General features: G+C 42.5%; 1 protein-coding gene and 1 long non-coding RNA gene across 4 annotated transcripts in view; one reads left to right on the top strand and one right to left on the bottom strand.

The window, feature by feature from the left end:
- Window positions 1-16,822, bottom strand: part of LOC137502430 (uncharacterized) — a 156,579-nt gene that overhangs the window by 5,120 nt on the left and 134,637 nt on the right. Inside the window, exon 2 of the long non-coding RNA XR_011018791.1 lies at window positions 5,950-6,021. This is a non-coding gene — a long non-coding RNA (uncharacterized lncRNA). The remainder of the gene's footprint in view (window positions 1-5,949; window positions 6,022-16,822) is intronic.
- The window catches only part of Sdc (Syndecan), a 324,323-nt gene that overhangs the window by 216,516 nt on the left and 90,985 nt on the right, over window positions 1-16,822 (top strand). The window lies entirely within an intron of this gene.

The following is a 16,822-nucleotide window of genomic DNA, read 5'->3' as shown; positions in this document are numbered from 1 at the left end:
GGCTGTGATATAAGGTATCTACGGCTGGTCAGACAAAGTTACCTATCAGCCGTGCAGGTTGTGATATAAGGTACGTATGGATGGCCAGACAATGTTACCTAGCAACTATCCAGGCTATGTCTTACGGTTGGCGGGCATGTGAAAATTTGCAACCGTTGACGTAACGTTGAAATTGTAAGCAGAAATTAAAAACTTGGGAGAACAGGCTACCGCAACATTAAACTGGAGGTCCTGTGGCTACGATAAGTGATTACAATGGCAACCATCTCTTCAAGTTCTGGATTGTTTTCGCTATACGGGAATGTGTTCTCGTTGCTCCTATGGATTTAGTTGTGTTAGCCATAAGGTGGAAAATGAAAATAAGGATTCTAGAAGATCGCAAGGAATTAACTTTGCTAACCTGTGACGTCAGGTGCATACGTAACATTAAATTCTTTCTGGTGAAACTATCGCCATTTGTAAGAAGCATTTTTTTCCGAAAATCATTAAATGCCCTAATAACGTCAGCTGAGGCGACGGCTATGACCCAGTTATATCGTGACTTCCGTCTATTGCTTACTTCTTTGTTGTGGTGGCTTTTGAGTATTAACACGGCCTTCTTATCTTGAGTCATATTATCTATCAAGGTCGATCCACTTTCTTCCATTAGCACGATGAAGATCTGAGAAGTTTGATGGAATACTGGTATTTACTCGACTCAGTATCTACAAGACAGGGTATTACAGTCGGGGTTAGTTCGGTTCTATATTAGTCCAAATTAGGTTATCGAAACTTCGATCGTATGAATTATCGGCAATAAGAATGTAATAATAGAAGATGTAACAGAAAACTGTAAACCACCAGAAAAGAGTAGCATATTTACAATAAGTTTGGTAGTAGAATTTTAAAAATATCCACAGCCTGTTTCCAGTCATTCGACCGATTCAGGGGTGCGATTAATGAAGCCGCTATCTACCGGCGAGGATGGGTACTTTGACGACTGCCGAAAACTGTCGCACTCCTGTGAATGAAATTATATTGGGGAGTGTTGATGGAATGAAAGATAACAGGGGAAACCGGAGTAGCCGAGGGAAAACGCTGTACTGCCTCCGCTTTGTTGAGCACAAATCTCACGTGGAGTGAGCGGGATTTGGACCACGAACCCAGCAGTGAGAGGCCGGAGCTCTGCCACTTGCGCCACGAAGGAAGCTTCCGTAGCCTTAATTGAAATACAACTCTAGCATTTGCCTGGTGTGAAAATGGGGAAACCGCGAAAAACCATCTTCAGTGCTGTCGATAGACGGGTTCGAATCCACTATCTGCCGAATGCAAGCTCATAGCTGCGCGCCCCTAACCGCACAAGCAACTCGCCTGGCAAATACCAAATGTGTCACCAGAGATGTTTTACATGCTGACATTGCACAGCATTGAGTGTCGGACTTTCTTCCGCTGTTATCGGACAACGTCTGCCGGTTTTGTGATGCAGACTCTCTACCACTGATTCACAGTGCGATAATTAAACAACATTGAAGTACTCTTCTACATTGACTGTACGATCACTCGGTGCCGCTATCAGCTTCTCCCGGTTCACGGTCATCCTTGAAGTCGTGTACACACTAGTTATGAAATGTCGGGAAGAGGCCGAAGTATCAGGCTGCGCTGTGATCTTTGCATGCTCAGCATTCTTGGAGAGCACAACCTTCACGCCAATGTGACCTATAAACCTTGTTTTAAATTCGTGACATCATGCATTACAATGTTGATAATAGTAATTGGAAGGCGCATAATGAATGCCGGCGGTGAACAAGAAGCGCCTCGCTCTTCCATTTCCGTCAAAGCTCACTCATTCATTTTGTCAGTTGAGCAACCTTGAACTGCAGCTGCTTTGAACACGGAACGTGTAGTTTCTGCCTTGGTTCTCAGGAAGTTGATGGTACGTCTGCTATGGCAGGCTAGTACCTATCTAGCTCATGATAGTTCTCAGGCCAGTGTCCCCTCTCTTTGCCACTTTGTTCGTAATGACTTGATGGTGTGTCTGCTATGGCTGGCTAGTGCCCATATAATAGGCGGAAAGCCGGGTGAGTTGGCCGTGCGGTTAGGGGCACGCGGCTGTGAGCTTGCATCCGGGAGATAATGGGTTCGAATCCCACTATCGGCAGCACTGAAGATGTTTTTCCGTGGTTTCACATTTTCAAATCAGGCAAATGCTGGGGCTGTACCTTAATTAAGGCCACGGCTGTTTCCTTCCAACTCCTAGGCCTTTCCTATCCCATCGTCGCCATAAGACCTATCTGTGTCGGTGCGGAAAATGTTTTATCTATTATCTATGTTGTCAGCAAATTGAAGGTTCGCGTGCCGTGACCGTGCAAGTTCGCTGCGCGGTTTTGGTCACGCAGCTGCGGGTTTATATTCGGGAGTGTGTGAGTTCGATCCCCAGCTCAGAAATAGTTTTCCTATGTTTCTGATTTTCAGACCATGCAAATGGCGGGGCTGTATGTTGACGAGGACCACAGTCGCTTCCTTCGCCGGTCCTATCCCATCGTTGCCATTAAGACCCGTCTGTGTCCGTGTAATGTAAAACAAAATAGCTATAGCTCATTCCACTTTAAGGAGTGAACACGGCCCCTGTGAGGCACACGTAATTCCTCGTGATTAAGGGATAGTATACTGTACTTTCTAATGCATTATGCAAGATAGATAAAATATGCAAGATAGATAAATAGGATGAGGCATTGTAGTTTAACTCGCCCTGAGATGGCTTTCCTCTTGTATAAAGCACGTGTCCTGCGAAAAGCAGCAGCCGTCTTCTTTCACTAGTTTTCAGCTGTGTGATTTCCCCGAGGTAATTTAAGCTGTCTACTCTTTCTTAAAGTGATGAGGGGCTTCTTTGATGTTCGTCGTATGTTTTTAAAAAAAAAACGAAATTTGGAGTCTTTGCTTTATCAGCTTCCTCTCTTTAGTACATTTCTCTGCTCTGTAGCCGTGTAAGTATTTCTGGACAGGATCGCGAGGTCATTTGCGAGTGCAATTATTATTATTATTATTATTATTATTATTATTATTATTATTATTATTATTATTGGTTTAGGGCTTTATGTAGGCCATATATGGACCCTGCTTAACAGTGTTTATTTCAAGTTTCGCCGTCTCATCCTTCACCTCCTGCCAGGATCTCTTCATTGTTTCTTCTGTGTAGAACGGCTCATCGTCTGGAAAAATTTGCTGAGTCCGGAGTTTCAATATCGCAGAGCAGATGACGAATAATATTTGAACATGATATCTGTATTGACTCTGTATCGTTCGATTACAGTAATACAACAGTCTATTGATTTTTTTTCCTTTCCCTACCCTTAGCGATTTGTATTGTCTCCCATATGAAGAACAAGTCTAACGGTACACGGTTCTTGTTCCACTGAAATTTTACAGACCATTACTGGTGCTCCATCACTGGTATGATAAATCTGGGAGCTTACATCGAGGTGATGGAGCGAAGAAGTTGCAGTTGTTTAAGGAGGACGAAACACCGAATAACATTTTTTTGTGGCAACTTCATGACTAGGGCCCGGTTATTAAGTGGTCAGGGGAGCAGTGCTCCAATATACAGGTTGTCCCAGGAGGAATGATCAATATTCAGGGATATGACAGAAACGATCATTTGAAGCAAAAGTCTTCAAATTGACACATGCCCTATTCCGAATTGTGCCCAAGATAGAACACATTTAATGTACGTTTGTTTTTAGGGAGGTCTTCAATTACAGTATGGTTGTAGCATAGCGTATCGAAGAGGAAGTGCGATATCATCTCCGTTCGCCCATGAGAGACCTCAAGAGGTTGGTGGCAGCACAGGCGATTGTGATGTCAACAGAGACACTTGGCTATTAGCCCGCGTTATATTCGCCTTCAGTTGTAGTAATTTTTTTGTTGCTCATTGTTGTCGCTGTCAGAGATGTTTCGACAGTTTGCATTATTAGTGCATTCACGATTGAGTGGTGTGAGAAGGGTTATGTTTTAAATACCTCGGTCGCTACTGTGCTGTAAGGCAACGTATATCAGTGCGGGAGGAAACTACCACATCATGCCCTCGTGTTTTGTACCCGGCTGCAGATCTGGATATGACCGATCGTCTTCAGGTAGGCATTTCTTTATGTTCCCTAAAGAGAGTGGTGTTTTACTGAAATGGGAGAAGGCTATCCATAGAAAAGACCGAAAATTAACTCATAACTGTTTTGTGTGTGACATTCATTTTTGCGATGAATTTCTAGTAAAAGTAGACTCGTTTACGGTGAATGGTTCCTAATCTACCCAAGTATATTTGTAAGGCAGTTAAGAAACGCAACTCCCCCACGAATAGGCAATACACACGAAGAGATGTCTCTAATAAATGCCCTGAACAGATCGTAAATATCAGTGATAGTGATCAACCTGTATGCTCAGCAGTTGAAGATAGCTCTAATGTCGCAGGTGCTAGGAAAACAATTGCGCTATTAAAGAGAAGACTGAAGAATCAGAAACGTAATTTCATTAGAACGCACAATCAACTCAATGTCGCTAAAGCTAAGATCATTCGCTTGAAAGAGACATTTCTAATATGAAATCAAAGATAAATTTCACTCAGTCAAAACAATTCGGTTCTCTCGGCAAAAAACAGAATTATAGATAATTATAGTTAAAGAAATGCCAAGCAAAAAGTAAAAAAGAAATGAGATATAGTGATGAATTTCTTCTTGATGCACTTCTTTTAGAAATAAAGTCTGCCAAGGGTTATCGGCACTGTTTAAATCATGACTTGCTGCCTTTGCCTTCTGAATCCCACTTGAGAAATTTGGTGAAGGGCCTAAAATGTTCGTACGGCATAAATGAGCATGCTACCTCTGCCATAGCAGATTTTTTTAATGGAAAGGAGGAACATGAACGCTTAGGGATGTTGATATTTGACGAGGTAAAGTTACGAGAAAAAATTCGCTTTAACTCGGAATCGTTGCAAGTGAATGGTTTTGTTGATTTGGGGAAATTTACTGAAGATAACAGCAAGGGTCTGTTGTAAAATCATGCTCTAGTTTTGATGTTTGTTCCTTTTCTATATAACTGGATACAACCCACAGCGACATATGCTAGCCGGAACGCCACCCCTGGTGATATAATTGCAAACATTCTCATTCAAGTCATCATACAATTAGAGCAAGTAGGTGTCCGAATCATTGGTTTCACATCGGATGGTAGCCAGTCGAGTAAGTTGTGGAAATGCTTAGGAATATTTGGTAACATAAAGAATCTGAAGTGTTATAATTTCCAATCCAGTTGACTCCAACAGAAAATCATGGGCATTTTCAGACGCGCCACATAAATTGAAATGTGTAAGAAATCATTTTCATGACAAAGAACAGGTTAATTATAACGGCAATATTGTTGATTTTTCATTCTACAGGAAAGTTTACGAATGTGACTCGTCTCCTGAATTTTCCGGATTGAAAGTTTGCTACAAACTGACTTTTGCCCACTTGGATCCTAATTCGTTTCAGCGAATGAATGTAAGACTGGTATTTCAACTATTCAGTAGATCAGTCGCTAACTGTATAGCATTCTATCGGGGTATTAAAACACAGGGTTTAGAAGACAGTAAACAAACGGAAATTTTCACAAGCGATTTAAACTGTTTGATTGACGAATTAAATTCGGCTATTCTCACTCAAGCACTGTATAAGGGATTACAGACACATGAAACTTTAATTAAATGGCAGAATGTTCTCAGAGATATTCAAAATTCATTCGCTTCACAAAGGACACTGGAGTCTTTAAGAGTTACCGTGGGAACACAATTATAGCTACGTTTTGACAGGAAAAATTTAATCAAGATCCCCTAGAACGTCTTTTCGGTATCCTGCGATCACTAAGTTGTAATGGTCACCCGTCCACTATTGACTTTCTACATTTCCACACGTTGCAGTCTATTTACGTACCGACTAAACTTACCTTATCGTCTGGCGGAGACTGTGAATACAGGCTGAATCCCCATTGACGTCTCTTGTTAATCAAATGCGTATTCTGGCAAAAGAAATTGAAAGTAAAAATCGTGCAGTGAAGACACAAGCTGTCGATGAAATCAGGGAAAAAATTGTGAACATGGAAAATGACATTCAAATACCAGACTGGGAAAACCGTTTACCTGAGTTAAGTGGGCGGAATTGTAGCAAAGGGCACTTTGTGTATCATTTAGCCGGATACATAGTGTGGAATATTTCAAAAGTGATTCAGTGTGATTTATGTCGTCCTTTTCCCTAACACTAATTAAAGATTACGGCTCAATGCATAGTGCCACATATCTCACGTTTGCGTCGGAAAGTGTTCATAATGTGTTGTTGCGGAAAAGCTATCGTGTATGGATAGTTTATGAGGTGATACTTTCTTCGAGTGCTTGGATAAATGAGATGTTATTAAAGTGAAGTCATCGCAGTTGGGGTGCTGTGAAGATCATGTGCTGTGTTTTCCTACCAAAACTCGTTTTTCACTACTTGAAATGTCTATTCTTCTTCCACATAAAGGAGTTAAGAAGGGAGCTGGTTACTTCGAAGGCAGCGAAATCATTCAGGAAATATTCCAAAGTGTCCAGCAGATGAAATCATTTTCAAACGTTAAGTTGCATACTTGAGTATCTTAGTAGATTTTGAAGTAGTGGTCCCGATAATGCCTCTGTTATCCTCGCGCTCAGACATCACTGTGGATGACAGCGCCATCTTTGCGGCTGTCCACGATAACTCGTGAAGATGTCGCACTTCCTCTTCGATACGCTATGGTTGTAGGATTACCGGTACGAGAACTGGCAAAGATCCAAAGGAAATCAGCCCGTTTTGTTCTTGATGATTTCCGACAAAGGAGTCCGGCTCCATGGCTATATGTTTAGCGGTCTTCGGTCGCAGGGGTCCCGGGTTCGATTCCCGGCAGGGTCGGCAATTTTAACCATAATTGGTTAATTTCGCCAACACGGGGGCTGGGTGTATGTGTTGTCTTCATCCTCATCACGACGCGCAGTTCGCCTATGGGCGTCAAATGGAAAGACCTGCACCTGGCGAGCCGAACATGTCCTCGGACACTGCCGGTACTAAAAGCCATACACCATTTCATTTGCGACAAAGGAGCAGTGTTATGAAAACGTTGCGGGAAAGACTTAGGAGACGAGCTGTTCGGTTACATGGTACGTTCCGAGCTGTCAGTGGAGAGATGGCGTGGAATGATATTAGTAGGAAAATAAGCTTGAGTGGACCTTTTAAAAGTAAGAAAGATCAGAAGATGAAGTTGGAATTCAAGAGAACAAATTGTGGCAGATGTTAATTTGTAGTAGGAAGACTGATTAGAGTTGGGAATAATGCACAACGGACATGTTCAATATATTTCTAAGATTTTATATAATATTTTTTTACAATTTGCCTTACGTCGAACCGACACAGATAGTTTGTATCGCGACGATGGGATAGGAAAGGCCTAGGCGTAGGAAGGAAGCGTGGTCTTAATTAAAGTACAGCTCCAGCGTTTGCCTGGTGTGAAAATGGGAAACCCACGGAAAACCATCTTGAGGGCCGAGGTCTCCCGAACGCGAGCTCAGAGCTGCGCGATGCAAACCACATTACTCGCTCGGTCCTCAAATTCTTTGGAATCACCTTGAAGAAAGGTAAACACTTGTTAGGGAATCTGTCACCTGGGCTACAAAGTAAATTCAGATCGATGTACTAAAGTAGTTTGTTCTTGCTTTTCCGACCGTGACGGTGTTAGGTTTGTGGATCCTAGAAAGTCTTTCGTTTTTACGCCGTTCGTGACCTTTGCCCTTCTTTTGCCGACCTGTTCATTGATTGAAGAATCGGACCTCCTCCATCTTTTCCTCTCATTAACGTTAAGAGGGAACGGTGATCTAATTGGAATTCCTCTTTAAGCACCACCAGTACTACCCCTTTAGCGTGTTAGGAGCTTTCCAGCTTGCGGGACCACTCTATAACGGGTGGAGAGGACAGATTAAACTCGTTGCAGGTCATTGATTCCTATTTCGCACGTCACCCGCTGTTGCAGCAATTTGAGTTGTGTTCTGGTCGTACACTATAACCCGGGTTAGTCCTGTTCATTTCTGTTTCCTCTGGAGGCCTCTAAACACACCAGTTTGTTGTTCTAGTAAAGTGCGATATCCTTGGAGATGCAGGACATAACTCGGGGGAAATCTGGTTTTTACTCGGGCACGCCACACCACTAAAATAGGTTAGAATGTAAAGTAATTTGGTTATTGGGAAGCATCGTCTAGCCCGTTTTTCAGTAATGTAGAGAGAGTAACATAAACTGTAGGCGTTCTGATGGGCCGAACCCGTAATGTTTATGCAAAACTGAAAACATAACCCTTATACAGGCTGCAGTATACTTGTTACTCGCTTTAGTAAGTTTGTAATAATAATAATACGAATGTCATTTGCTTTACGTCCCACTAACAACTTTTACGGTTTTCTAAGATGCCGGAATTTATTCCCGCTGGAGCTCTTTTACGTGCCAGTAAATCTACCGACACGAGGGTGTCGTATTTGAGCACCTTCAGATACCACCCGACTGAGCCAGGATCGAACTTGTCAAGTTGGGGTCAGAAGGTCAGCGCCTCAACCGTCTGAGCCACTCAGCCCGGCCTGAGCAAGTTTGCTAACCTATTATTGCCTAGAAACTCGGGCTTTTTATTTTATGCATTGCATAGATTTACTAGCATGACGATGCTTCCGAGGTGGCAAAACCGACTTACCTGCTGAATGTTTGAAATTCAGATGTGTTTTTCAGCTTGACTTCTCGATAGTTTTTGTATGGGAGTTATTGTAAACGATCGCAGATATAATTCATCTTATTGAAGTGGTTTCCAAGAATGAACTAAATTTCCATTCACTTGTGAGTATGACAGGAAACTGATCGTAGTGGTGGCTGAACTGGAAGAGAACATTTAATATATGGGGCAATTAAAATCTCCGAGCGAGTTGGTTCCGTGGTTTGCGTCACGTAGCTTGCCTTCGGGAGACTCCCGCAATGTTTGCTGCCGTGAAGATAGTTTTCGGTGGTTTCCCAGGCAAATGCTGTACTGTGGCATACTTGAGGTCACGGTCGCTTCCTTCCCAATCCTAGCCGTAAGAATTGTCTGAGGGAGATGCAGTGTTGACCTGCCTCAGTCTCATTCTTGGCTTCGACAAGATGAAAGTGACTGAGTGATACCATAGGATTCGGCGAGGAAAGCAACTCTCCTTGTTTCCCTTGAGTTAAATGGAAGAGGCGACTGAAAGGGGCCTCAGGGGCTCTGAACTTAGGAGCGTGGGTTGGCGACCACGGGGCCCTCAGCTGAGTCCCGGCATTGCTTCCTCTTACTTGTGCCAAGCTCCTCACTTTCATCTCTCCTATCAGACCTCTCTTGGTCATCTCTTGTTCTTTTCCGACCCCGACGTTATTAGGTTTGGGAAGGTTAGGGAGTCTTTCATGTACACGCCCTTTGTGGCCCTTGTCTTCCTTTAGCCGATATCTTCATTTTTCGTAGTGTCGGATCCCTTCCATTTTTCCGTCTGATTAGTGTTTAATAGAGGATGGTTGCCTAGTTGTACTTCCTCTTAAAACAATAATCACTACCACCACCTGAATTAAATGGAAACTGTCTATACTCTCTGGCATGTAAGCTAAGGGTACAACCGTACTCTTCCTCGCCTGTTAATACTGAATATAGTGAATTCTAGTTATTTTCTGTCTGTTGGGTTCGATTCAGTGTCGCTAACCATACAGTTTAGGGACCCTTCTTGCTGATACGACATCTTACAGTTTCTGTTAATCTGGCACGTTGGCACTAAACAGTCATGGTTTATTTCCTGGCTTGCGAGAATTACGTATTGCCACTGCTGTATTGTTAAAGTCACTAGTACTACATTTGTCGGCATAAGTAAAGCATATTTTCTTTTTCTGTGCGATTGAAATTGTTTGGGTAACACCAGGTAACTAGAATTGTGGCGTTTAATAACGTAGTTGGTGTTAAATGACGAACGAAGCGTTTTATTAATTACAGGTCTTATTTCGTCTGATATTTCCGTATAAAATTCGTTCAGGATGTCTAAGAAGCATGAACAATCTCCAAGAACTCCTCTGAAAAGGAAAGCAACATTTCCTCGTCTATAAATATCAGTTGAGTTCAAACGGAAGGAAATTTCGTTATCAACCTAACTTAACCTCGTCTTGTCACGGCTTTGATACGGTTTGCAGACTTAGCCTTTGTGTATTCTTATTGACTTATGGCATATGTACATATAATATATTTGTTTGTGCAGTGTTCTCCCCAGAAATGTTCGTCAGCCGGGTGTGAGGAATGAGTAGCCGGGCGGGAAATGGGGCGTAAAAAAGGGATATGATAAAATATGAGTTTATTCCCTTCAGGACATTAATAATATCGGACAGGTAGACATTAACTGGGCCGGCCCCGTGGTGTAGGGGTAGCATGCCTGTCTCTCGCCGGAGGCCCCGGATTCGATTCCCGGCCAGGTCAGGGATTTTTCGCTCGACCTGAGGGCTGATTCGAGGTCCACTGAGCCTACGTGATTAGAACTTTTTTTTGCTAGGGGCTTTACGTCGCACCGACACAGTTAGGTCTTATGGCGACGATGGGATAGGAAAGGCCTAGGAGTTGGAAGGAAGCGGCCGTGGCCTTAATTAAGGTACAGCCCCAGCATTTGCCTGGTGTGAAAATGGGAAACCACGGAAAACCATCTTCAGGGCTGCCGATAGTGGGATTCGAACCTACTATCTCCCGGATGCAAGCTCACAGCCGCGCGCCTCTACGCGCACGGCCAACTCGCCCGGTGTGATTAGAACTGAGGAGCTATCTGACAGTGAGATGGCGGCACCGGTCTCGAAAGTCCAGAATAACGACCGAGAGGATGCGCCGTGCCGACCACACGACCCCTCGTAATCTGCAGGCCTTCGGGCTGAGCAGCAGTCGCTAGGCAGGCCAAGGCCCTTTCAAGGGCGTTAAGTGCCGTGGGGGTTGGTTTTTTTAAACATTAACTGTAGAACTGAACTATTTTAGTGTTATCACAAACAAGACATTTTTGGTGTTCTATTGTTCGTTCACATTCACGTAACACGGGGGCTTATCATTTCGTTGCTGTGAAGTACCATACAGGTTTGTGACGTCATGCGGAATCGCACGCGATTCCACGCTAATCCAGGCACCGCTCGCGCACGATACTATATGGTAGTTAAACTAAACAATTAAACTCCGATGTAATTGATGCAATTATTCTGACAATAATGAAGATTTATCATTTACAGTATTTAAATTTGCAACACTCAACGACTCAAATATATATATTAGTATTGTAGAACTAGCACATATCGAGGCAGGGCGGTCTGTAAAAACGGCAGGGCGGTCCGCCCATTAAAAAGGTTCTAGGGAGAACACTGTTGTGTGTATTATTACTGCGTGGTTTCACTTCAGTCTGTCAAATAATAGCAAATTTCAAGAAGGGAGCTGAATTATTTACACCAGGCAAACATGTATAACATTAAATAGAGTGTGTCTGTATTTCCTTAATTCCTCATTGAGATTGAAAACAGACTTAATTATGAATATCTTGATTGATCATTTATATCATATCCTTAGGTAAGGGAACCTTCGTAATTGATACTTACATTGAGGTTGTTTGTCTCGTGATTTCAACATGTAACTAGTCAAGTTGGCAACAGTGACGAGCCATTAAATAAAGAGAATAGGGCGGCGATATTCACCCTTTAGTGTATAACCTTACTTGAGGAGGAATACCTTTCTTTCTTAACATGTTTACACTCCAAGGTTGCTTTATCCCTCGGATTCAGCAAGGGATCCCACCTCTACCACCTCAAGGGCAGTGTCCTGGAGCGTGAGACTTTGGGTCGGAGATACAACCGGGGAGGAGGATCAGTACCTCGCCGAGGCTGCCTCACCTGCTATGATGAACAGGGGCCTTGTGGGGGATGAGAAGATTAGAAGGGATAGACAAAGAAGAGGCCTTACGTAGGTACCATCCCGGCATTCGCCTGGAGAAGAAGTGGGAAACCATGGAAAACCACTTCCAGGATGGCTAAGGTGGGAATCGAACCCACTCTACTCATTTGACCTGCCGAGCATGAGTGGACCCCGACCAGTAGTATACTACGAACTATTTTCTCTGTCCCGGCGAAGCTTACGGCGTTATTATGTTCTTACTTTGGTATAATGCGGAATCCGGACGTACTGATGCACGTGTTTGAAGAGAGTGGTTATACGGATGGAGGGGCCAATGAAGTTTTTGAAAACGCATCGGCCCTGCCATGCAGAGAACTTCATTCCAAATTATGAACAACTTACGACACACTACATTTTCGAATCAGCTGCAGTAGGAAAGGCCGAGAGAGAGGTGGACACGGAAGAAGAAGATGGAGATCAGAACAAGATTCGAACCTATGAACAGGCCCACAGTGCTTTTGTGACGTAAAGCAATTTGCCATTATGAACGAAAGTAGTGCTCTGTTCGAATCTTGTTTCCAACACGCACATCGAGAATTTCTAACCATATAAGAAGGCGCGGTTGTGCCGGTCGGTATGGCAACACGCGAGCTGGCGCAATCTCGAGAATACTTGCTTTTTACGCATGAGAAATACAGAGTAAATGACAGAGATTCCTGGAACGAATGAATGGTTGAAGGTTAAGATCGCCTGTCCAGTCAGTTGTCGACAGGAGGTCAGCCGCCATGCGTGCCTCAAGAACGAATGTTCAAGTCATTGCATATAGCCAGTGGTGTAGGTATAGGAGTGGTTTCCGGGACGCAACACCCACCGAAATTTGTTGAACTAAAATATAATAATTCTATTCTGAAAGTAATACCACGTGCATAATAATAATAATAATAATAATAATAATAATAATAATAATAATAATAATAATAATAATAATAATAATAATACACTGGCATGACTTTCAGCGTTCAGGCTGCAAGACTCTGTGAATTTAGTAACCACCGCCACAATCCTCTGTTTATTACTAGTTCTTTGGCCTTATTTAGTTCTATTCCTCCTATCTCTAAATCATTAGAAACCGAGTCTATCGTCGTCTTGGTCTGCCTCTACTTGTGTTACCCTCGATCACAGAGTCCATTATTCTTTCATTCATCGAGTTAAATCCTAACTTATCCTTCATCCCCTCATTCCGAGTACCCTCCTCCAATATCATTTCCACCTTTTTGTACCAGCAATCATTCTTGCTACTTTCATTTCTGTTACCTTATGAATAAGATATCCTGAGTCCACCCAGCTTTCCCTCCCTTAATCCAAAGTTAGTTTGAAAACAGACCGATCTAAGGATAGTTTCGTCCAGGAGCTGACTTCCTTCTTACTCAACACTGTTCATTGCAACTGCGAGCTCACTGCATTAGCTTTACTGCACCTTGATTCAATCTCATTTGCTATAAATAATAATGATGTTGGCTTCACGTCCCACTAGCTACTTTTACGGTTTTCGGAGACGCCGAGGTACCGGAATTTAGTCCCGCAGGAGTTCTTTTGCGTGCCAACAAATCACTGACACGAGGCTGTCAAGTTGGGGTCAGAAGTCCAGTGCCTCAACCGTCGGAGCCACTCAGCCCGGTCCGGCTATTTTAGTTGATATACGGAAAAAAATTACTCAGCTTTCGGACATACCCCTGTAAAATCCCCACTAGTTCAAGACGATGAAAAACAGTTTATCAGAATTAAGTGTCGCGTGCGTTACTCAGGATTTCAAACCATACCCTTCCCCAATTTCAGCTCAGTCCGGTAGTTTTCAAGCCTATCCCGAACAAATAGATACCATCTCATTTTTATTAATAGTAATAATTTTACGACTGGTATCTCTTTAACTGAAACGTGTGTCTAACATCTCGTCATCCGCGGATGTTAGACATTTGTAAGTTAGAATGCGAACTTAGTGAAGCGAATAACAAGTATACTAGCCCGGACAACAGTTCTGCTTTGAGATTTGCATAAACAGTAGGGGTCCGGCCTACCCGCACAAGTTGTTACTTCCGCTACATTACTGAAGAACGGGCAGGATGACATAAAAATTCGGAGTCTACAAGTACAGGTAATAAATACTGTACTTTTGTTTTTCTTTAGAAGGTGACTGCATGTTGCCCTGATTTTATGTTTACTGTTTGGGCGTGAGTAAGAGTTTAAATGTCTACAGTGTTTACCAGTAAATCAGTCTCTTTGCCAGGGCATGAGTCAACTACGATGTCACAGTCAAGTAGAAGAAGGCGTGGTAAAGTTATTCTTAGTGCGGCTCGCAATACAATAAAAGTGTGCGATGAAGAGGCTAGATCAAAACAGTTGGAGTGCAGTAGTTCCTGTAAACTTGTATGGACTTAACCCTTTCGTAAAATCTGGTCTGTAAGGTGTTGTTCGGTTACGGAAGTTGTGAACTGATAACCAACCCATGGAAGCATGATGAACGTGCTAGATCATTACACCGCTCATTTGATTTCTTACGTCAACATACTGATCTAGTGAAGTTCAGGTTTCCAGCAAGGATGCGTTGTATAAATTAATGTCCTAAGAATTTTTACCTTGTTAATTTTCTCTTTTCAAAACATAACTTTAAACCTATATGCACTAGCCACGAGGTTTTTTTTTAGTGTTTTATCACCTGTTAGCATTTATTCTCTGCTTGATTAGTTCTTCCTCTTGTTTTGTGAAGTGGTATCAACGTTGTTGGTTCCCTTGTTTGCTTTTTTTTTTTAATTAATAAGACGTTGCAGAGTTACACGTTGTTTTCTTTGAGAATTTTATCGGTTTTGTTTTGTTATATCCTTGCCTCGTGTAGAGTTGTGCTTCGGTAGATTTACTGGCACGATTTGTTTTAAACCATTGCGGGAAGTAATTGCAGTACGGTAAAGTGGTATTTTCCATACTCTTTTGAGTGCGGGAAGAAGGCAGTTACGTCACAGTATGAAATACAATCAATAAGAGTATTATAGTTGTGTAAATAATTCCATTCCATTGAAAAAGTGAACGTTAATTTATAAGAGGGGAGTGTTGAGTATAGTCCACCAAAAAGTAAAATATCCACGCTGTTTTCCTCGGGTTCATTCCCTACGCACTCTACCTATATGTATTACATTTGTGGTAGTAAATTCACGTATTGAATTAAGTCATCGTGGAGACCGTTGCAGACATTACTTAGCTGAGTCGGCTATGCGGTTAGGGTCGCGTAACTGTGAACTTGCACTGGGTTGAATTCCTAACGTCGGCAGCCCTGAAGATGGTTTTCCGTTGGTTCCTCATTTTCACATCAGGCAAATGCTGGGGCTGTACTTTAATGAAGGCCACGACCGCTTCCTTCCCACCTTTACCTCTCTCCGATGCTTCCGTCGCCGAGAACTTTCAGTGTGTTAGTGCGACGTTAGACCACTAGCAATAAATAAATAAATAAATAAATAAATAAATAAATAAATAAATAAATACGTTTGTATTTACCTACCTATTCCTCTTAATATACCACTACCGAGCTCGATAGCTGCAGTCGCTTAAATGCGGCCAGTATCCAGTATTCGGGAGATAGTAGGTTCGAACCCCACTGTCGGCAGCCCTGAAAATGGTTTTCCGTGGTTTCCCATTTTCACACTAGGCAAATGCTGGGGCTGTACCTTAATTAAGGCCACGGCCGCTTCCTTCCCACTCCTAGCCCTTCCCTGTCCCATCGTCGCCATAAGACCTATCTGTGTCGGTGCGACGTAAAGCAACTAGCAAAAAAAAAAAAAAAAAATATATATATACCACTGCTACCATGATAAATGCTTCCATGTTAGATTTCTTAACTTACTTTTTAGGTTAGGATTCCCTGCCCGCCTTCCCTTCCGCCGGAATTGTATGCAGATATATATTTTGTTTGCCGATATGTAGACCTCCAAAGCCGACAAGGAAGTGCGTTTGAAGGTGAGATTGAGTGAATTATTAAATGTAATAGTGCATATTATATATACCAGGTGAATGCATAAGTTTTTGCCGGTTTTTGTAGTAAAGAAAACATAATTTTCGAAGGAAATTCATTTTTTTATTTTTATTTTTTTTATTTTTTTTTTATATTTTTTTTTTTGTAATTCAAAATATTGGCCATCACCTTCTGCACACTTCGCCCATCTTTCAGGTAAGTTATGAATACCAATGTAGAAAAACTGCTCGTCTTTGGCGGCAAACCATTCACGAGCCATTTTCCAACTTCCTCGAAATTGGTGAAGTGCTGGTCTGCGAGCGCGTGCCCCATTGATGCGAAGATGGCGCCAGGTCGGGGTAGTACGGCGGGTGCGGAAGGATGTCCCCTTGAAGCGATTTCAAAGTGTCTTTCACTGGTTTTGCTGTGCGAGACGGCGCATTGTCGTGTAACAAAATCACTTTGCCATGTCTTCTGGTCAATTCCAGTCTTCTTTCGAAAACACGTAAGTTGCTTCTTGTGATTCGCTGGACATTATGAAGAACTTGAAGCGTGAACTGGAAGGTATCCCAGGAAACTTCGGACATGTCATTAAACTAAATCCGAACTACGATATCAAGGTAGCTATAAGCAAATATTTGGCTGGATCTACGAGAATCTACACTCGCTCCCAAATTCAAGTACTATCGTGTCACATTCGTAGATGTAGAGGGATCATTCTCCGCATTGAAGCCAGTTTCAAACAGACAAACACCACAGATTTGTACCAGAAAACTAGGAGAAAACTGTTGTATTGTACTACAAGGCAAATTACGGATGGGAAAAGTAGGGTGTGCAGTGTAAAATGAAAGAGGAATGTGAATTCAAGTCTGATTGGTTTATCA

The sequence above is a fragment of the Anabrus simplex genome, chromosome 10 (assembly GCF_040414725.1).
Source record: "Anabrus simplex isolate iqAnaSimp1 chromosome 10, ASM4041472v1, whole genome shotgun sequence".
Lineage (NCBI taxonomy): Eukaryota > Metazoa > Arthropoda > Insecta > Orthoptera > Tettigoniidae > Anabrus > Anabrus simplex.
This window is presented reverse-complemented; position numbering and strand designations above follow the sequence as displayed.